General features: G+C 30.6%; 1 protein-coding gene across 4 annotated transcripts in view; it reads right to left on the reverse strand.

Annotated features, from left to right (window-relative positions):
* LOC117181997 (protein croquemort-like) overlaps nucleotides 1-5,062 on the reverse strand; it is a 23,007-nt gene extending 17,945 nt beyond the window's left edge. The window contains exon 1 of one of the 4 annotated variants that reach the window (XM_033375014.1): nucleotides 4,967-5,062. The gene's annotated coding sequence lies outside the window, so the exon portion shown is untranslated. Of the gene's footprint in view, nucleotides 1-3,495; nucleotides 3,614-4,731; nucleotides 4,751-4,803; nucleotides 4,877-4,966 lie in introns of those variants that run through there. The other 3 variants (XM_033375017.1, XM_033375016.1, XM_033375015.1) reach the window with 3 other exon arrangements.
* Between the last annotated feature and the right edge of the window lie 2,042 nt (nucleotides 5,063-7,104).

The following is a 7,104-nucleotide window of genomic DNA, read 5'->3' on the forward strand; positions in this document are numbered from 1 at the left end:
GTATTTATTAGCACATTTGTACTTTAGCTTCAGACAAAAGTCGTATGTTTAACCCGCTAAGGATCCAACGTCCAATTTTACAACACCTTTGAGGGACATTTTTTTCTACCGAATTGATTGTTCAAAAATTACAAAACAATTAATTATGATGTAAAATTTCCTGAACATCCGAAATACATCATCAGAATTGCAACACAATTCAAAATGAAATAATTATATTCGTTTATTTAACAAAACGTGAAATTTTCATTGCGTCAAATCTTTATTTGATTATTATCATCTCGAATTTTAAAGATATAGCCCTACAAAGTGAAATTCTTGCTTCTGTGGGCTCTAAGCTTTAAAATCTATTAGTTTGTTTTGCGAAATTCAAGATGGCAATTTCCAATATGGCGGCTAAAAGTTAGTTTTTTGCTGTTCTTAATAAATAAATAAATATATATTTATTTATACATTTTTTAATGCATTTATATATTTGAGAATCTTTGAAATACTGTGAGATTGTTCAATGAAAAAATGTAATTGTTGGATTTCTCATACATTTTTATGCTGTCAAAATTTGAATTTTCGATTTTTCAAGAAAATTGAAAAAGTTCTTATGATAATCCTGCAGGGCATTCAAAAATAAAAGATTTTCTTTTGTTGACTATTTTCACATCATGCATTTTTTGGAATTTTGTAAATGCTATAACTCTGGTAATTTTTGGTTTTATGAAAAAAGTCATTAGTACAAATTATTCGTCTTTTTAAATAATATAAATATCAGCACAGAGAAATTTTGAAGCTTAAAAACGTGGTCTTAAAAAATATTCAAAACGCGCTCACTTTTGGATTTTTTTATCTAAAATGGCTTAATATCGAATTTCACCTTCAGTTTAGGACATTAAAAGAGTGTACCAAAGGCCAATCTAATAGAATAATTTGTTCACAAGTTATCGTGATCACAGCCAGACAGAGGCAGACACACATTCGTAAAAACCTGCTTTTCGGATTCAGGTGGTCTCAAAACGTGGACATTTCACAAAAACTGGGTGGGGGGGGGGGGGGGGGCAAATTTGACACAAATTTAATACCTTCTCTAATGAGAATGTAAAAATTATTCAAGAAAAATCTCATTTTTGCATTTTTTTCGGAAACTGAGTAGGGCAACAGAAAATGTTTATATAAAAGTTTATACATAGAAAATTTATACAAACATTTTTTTAAATTCTGGCTTCCAAATTGGTGAAGCTCCTATAAATTATTTTTAAAAAGTTATTTAAAAAGATGGGGCTTTCGAGAAAATCGTCATTTTTCATTGAATTTTGAAAACATAAAAAAGAAAAATTTCAAGAAAACCGCACCTTTCATATTTTTTTTATATTTAAAAAAAGTGTCTGCTAACATAAAAAGACGTCCTATCAGTTTTATTTCAACTAAAAAATTTGTGAGGCTGGAATTTTTTTCAACATAGTTTTTGACTTTTTCCAATAAAAATTAATTGTTTCTGATAAAAATGGGAAAATTACATTTTTTATATAAAATCTATCTCAAAATGTATGCAGGACATATGACAATATATTTATAAAAATTAATTTTATAAATATGGATTTTTAAAAATTTTTAGAGAAAAAACCGTGCTTTGGTCATTCTACAACATTTTCACATTATTCTATGATCAATTGAAAGTGCAAGAATTCACACCACTTCATAATAAAGAAAGTCCTCAATACATTGTTTTTCTTTTCACCGAATTTTTGACTGATCGCTCGAAAAATTCAGCATTTTCAAAAAAACTGTATGTCATTTTTTTTAACTCGCAGGTAAACTTCCAATGATTATAAAAATAAAAATCTGCCCGCTTCGCGGGCACATTCTCATCGCGCGCGACTCGCTTCGCTCGCAAGTTTGAGCGCACCTAGGGCGCGCGACGGTTGAATTAAACGTTTCGCGCTCGATAATAGGTTACCTCGCGCTCAGATATTTATTCTTTGCATTTGGAATGTTTGAAAAAAACTTTATCAAAAAGATCTCTTTTAGATGGCAGTATTTATATGCGTCTTCATATTCTGAATTGTCTACTTAATTGAGTATAGTTAAAGATTAAGTTTCTCAAAGCTCTGTAGGCTTTGAGGTACACATTCTCATCGTGACACTCGCGCTGCGCGCTCGTTTTCCGACAGACATTTGTAAACAGGTTTTGTTGGATTTTTTTTCTCGTAACTTTCGTCGTTTTTCCACACATTTTTTTTTATTTTATTTTTTTTCAACGTTATTTTCACGAATAGGGCAAAAAGTACGCGTCCTATCAAGAAGTGATTCTTAACGAAGTTGTAGATCTTTTTTGGGATAACCATTTTTGTTAATTCATCTTTTTTCGTATCCTGCATAGTTTGTCCACAAAATGGAATTTTTTATTTTCCATTATTTTTTGTGCAATCAAAATTTGAATTTTCGAGTTTTGAAGAAAATCCAAAAATTGGTTATGATAATCTTGTAGGGCTTTCAAAAAGAAATGTTTTTCTTCTCCTGACTTTTTTCATATAGTGCGTGTTTCGGCTTCAAATTTTGATTTTCAGTTGATTAAAAAATTTTGAAAACGCTATAACTCTGAGAATTTTCTTTTTATCGAAAAAAGTGATAAGGATAAATTGTATGTTCTTTTTAATACTATAAATATCCGTACATAAATTTTCAAATTCAGAAAAAAGTGGTCTCAAAAATTTTCTAAATGCGCTCAATTTTTGAATTTTTATAAAAATGGCTGGTTCACGAACTCGTCCTTTCTTATAGGAGCTAAAAAGTGTGCCAAAGATGAATTTGATTCGTTCACTTTTTCGAGAGTTATTGTGTTTACTGACGGACAGACAGACAGACAGACCCAATCGTGAAAACCTGATTTTCCGATTCAGGGGGTCTCGAAACGTGGAGATCCGTTGAAAAAGTGTGATGTCAAATTTCCGACAATTCTAATACTTTCTCAATCATAAATAATGAGAATGTAAAAAAAATATGGTTTAACTGTAAAACTCTTTCTTTTGATTTTGAATTCAGAATTTTATATCCAAATAAAAAATCATGTTCATACCATGGCCTAGGCTTTATTTGAAATTATGCCTAATGTGAAATGGAATTCGTTAATTGGTTAATCACAGATTAATTTTCATGTCGAATTTTTGAAAGAGTTTACAATCAATCAACGGATTAAGTCCCTGCTCTTTTATCAACTTAAAATTCTTTTAAAATTGTATATAAAAATCACGTTTAAGAAAAATAAAGTGCATTTTCAACGACACTATACGCAGTTTCAAAGATTTCTTTGTTCACAAAAAAATCACACACACCTGCCTCATAATATTTATTTTTAAAAAATGTGCAGAGAGCCCATATTAGATAAAAAAAAAGCATTCATGTTGCATTTATGTTACATTTATTATTGAATTTATTAATGAATATTAGTTATTTGTTTAACATTTAAATATAAAAAGATTAAGAACATACAAAAAATTATATTACTTTTTCCATGAGCTTCAGATGATGTGTTTCACACTGCTTAACTACCAAAAATGAGATTTTTTTAATTTCGTAAAATGTATGGACCACCGAAATTAATGGGAACAGAAGTCACTCCATCTGCGTGTGACATGGACCAGGATGGCGAGTGCACTACATTCTTAACAATAACAGGCAGAAGAGACGCATCAACAGGCTGCATCCCCACCAGCTATGAACCACCCTGAGCCTTATTTTCCTTCTTGAAAGAATCTTTTTCTCCCAAAGAATGGTCAATTGGTCAAAGCACCCTGTCTAAAGGTTTGATCATAAAGTGACTCATTTTCGTCCCAAATCGCGCATCGACCTACGCCGCCATGCTAGAAACCTACACCAATATATTTTGGAACGTACATGACACTCTAGGATTAATGTGTAGGTGAGGCGCGCCGTTCGGTTTGAGCTTTCTGATTGGATATGAGTCACCTGCTGCGCGCGAACTATCCTTAGGATTTAAATACTTGGACGACGAACAACAATGCAGAGAATTTACCGAAAAAAGGGAATAAAGGAATCAGTCAGTGTTGCGCGCATTTGAAACCGGTTTACTTGCGATAAAGATTTTAGTTAAACACTCTGAAAAACTGGCATATCGACAAGATAGAGTTTAAAGTAGAAAAAATGGGTTAATTTTTTCTTTCATATGGAAGCAAGAAAAAATCTTTGTTTACGTTAAATTCATAGTACGTGTCAGACAAATGAAATATAGAGAGTTGGTGTTTTATTTAAGGACAGATAACAATTGAAGGGTATTTTTTAATTGGGCTAACTATATTCTCCACGAAGTTAGGAGTTCGGAAGTATAAATAAAAAGGAAGTGACTGATTACTGGTAGGCTTTCAATTTATTTAAATGTAAGTTAGTTTGCAAAGTTTTTTAAAAATGGGCATCAAGTTGTTGAGATAAGAATTGAAAAAAATCGCACAAAACGTTAACTCTGATGATTATGTCTATAAGCCATCAATTAAATGCGAAAAAAATCATTGTCATTGTTTCTCAGTTGCAGTTTTCCCAAGGGACTATATGGCATAATTTTAACTTTATTTAATTATTCTTTTTTAAGTTAAATTTGAAATCCGACTCCAATTTAATACAACTTTTTAGAAATTGAAAACATGTGTTTTTCATCTAAATAAAAAAACGACACTTTTTGAATTTATCAAAAAAATAGAATCAAGCAAATAATAAATCTAATCTCACTTTTCAGTGAAAAAAACTTGCCAAGTTGCTTCAGAAAAGAGTTGAATCATATGTGTAATATGTCTCACTCACACCCACACTTTGCATAGTGATACCGGAAAAATGCAGCCGCCACGTGTATGCTCAATTGAGAATTGAGATATAACTATATTTTGTTTAATAAAAGGAGAAAAACTTTTAATTAAAAAAAAAAAGAACACCTGAAATCGTCAGTAGTAAAAATCGATAGACCTACTATTTTTTAAAGAGTTTTCAACACGTAACACGTTAATTTATCGAGGTTCGCGATGACGAATATGTCAACCATTGTGCCATGCACTCGAAGCGAGACTAGCTGCTCGTCTCGTGGTCGAGGTCTCAGCTAAGCCACATAAGTGCTCTCTCGGATTGGCGCATTAACCAGTAAAAATACATTTGGTCCCCGAAAAAATGGGCATATTTTTTCTGTCAAAATCATACTGCAATTAAGAAATAACATTTTTTATTTATTATGAAATGCAGCCTTTTATGAATATTGTTTCTAATGTTGTCATCAAAATTAAAAAATCTTAATCGCTCACAAGTTTAAACGCGTCTAAGGCGCGTGGCTGTTGGATCTGACGATTCGCACTCGTTAGTATATTCATTTCGCGCTTGGTAATGTATTTACCTCGAGCTACGCGTTTGGTCTTTGTACTTACTTCTCCCACATTTGTGCAAAGACCTTTTAATAGTGAAGGTCAAATCATCGAAAAATGTATTTTGGTGATAGTCAATTCTTTTTTGTTATAGCTCCTTCAGCTTCAACAAACACATTCTCACCAATCAACACGTATCTCGTGCATCGCACACAATTTTGTTAAAAATGCGAACTTTTCTACATTATGTTAACTCTATTATATCAAATAAAATATTTTGCATTAATTTTTATTCTCAGCTACCATGAAAAATGTATCATTTCAATAAATTTATATTATTAAAATTCGTAATATGCATTTATATTGAAACAGACGTATTCTCAATGCCTTGTTGTGACAATTTGAAAAAAGTGGGTATCATATTTAAAATTTTAGCCCAAAAAACTTTGTCAATTTACATTTTTTTGCATCTTGCGTTGGTTTTTCAAAAATTTAATTTTCTTACTTTTTAGCTTATTTTGAACGACTAAAACCAAAACTATGCGTCTTATCAAAAATTGACGAATAACAAATTTGTGGCTCTTTTTTGGGTATACAACTTTTGTCTATTAATTTTGTTTGTACATTGAGTTGGTTTTCAGAAAAATTTTTATTTTTTTTATTCTTAATGTTATTTTCTACAATTAAAACAAAAACTGCAAGTCATACAAAAAAATGATTACTAACAAATTTGTAACTCTTTTTAGGGCGAACAACGTTTGTTTACTGTTTTTTTACAATTAAAAAAAAAACGACGCATTTTATCGAAAAAAATTAATAGTAATTTTATAGTTCTTTTACGGTTATATAACTTTTTTTTCGTAGCTTGTGTGGTGTTGCCAAAAATTTATTTTTTTATTTTTAATGTCATTTTTTACGATTAAAACAAAAAGCTACGCGTTCCATGCAAAATAATCAATAACAAAATAGATCTTTTTGGGTGTAAATCTTTCGTATATTAATTTTCTTCGTAACTTGTGTTTTTTTCCAAAAATGTTAATTTTTAATGTTATTTTTTACAAGCACCATAAAATGTTCCTGTTGAAATTTGAAACAAAACAATAAATAAAGAAAAACACTTTTTTCTTCTAGAAAATAAAATCAAATAATTTTTCTCTTTTGACAAAAATAAAAAAGAGGAAATAAAAATGAGAAGGCAACCAACCAAATCCCCTTCCTTCTCTTTTTTGCTTCTTTAGTCTTTTTTATTTTTATTGTTATCAAATAAAAATAAAAAACACGTGTAAAAAATAAACACCATCGTTTCGGCACTCATACAGCACCATTATCAAGGCAAACAAAAACAAAAAAATAAAAAACACCCAAGCAGACAAGAACAGCACCAACAACTCCGATGCTCTCCGAGTAAAATGCTTCGACTTGGTTATGTCCTGAGTTCGTCTCCAAGCCATCGATGCCTGACTGCGTCTCAAAACTGAGTCCAGAGTGAGATGGTCGAACCTTTTTCGGCTCATAAATGAGATTAAAATTGATGAATGAAAAATTTCTAATTATTAAATTACTTATTTTTACTGAAAACCTTCAGAATATGTGGGTCTGAACGAGTATAACCCTAAAAAATTTTCTTTAAAAATATAAGAACTGTAACTTTCTAGAAGGATCTCTTCAGCCGTTAGAAATACGTAAAAACAAACAATACTTTCGGCATCATTATCAAACAAGTATAAGTTGTAGTATAATCTTTGTTAATGATAAA

The sequence above is a fragment of the Belonocnema kinseyi genome, chromosome 10 (genome assembly GCF_010883055.1).
Source record: "Belonocnema kinseyi isolate 2016_QV_RU_SX_M_011 chromosome 10, B_treatae_v1, whole genome shotgun sequence".
NCBI classification, from domain to species: Eukaryota; Metazoa; Arthropoda; class Insecta; order Hymenoptera; family Cynipidae; genus Belonocnema; species Belonocnema kinseyi.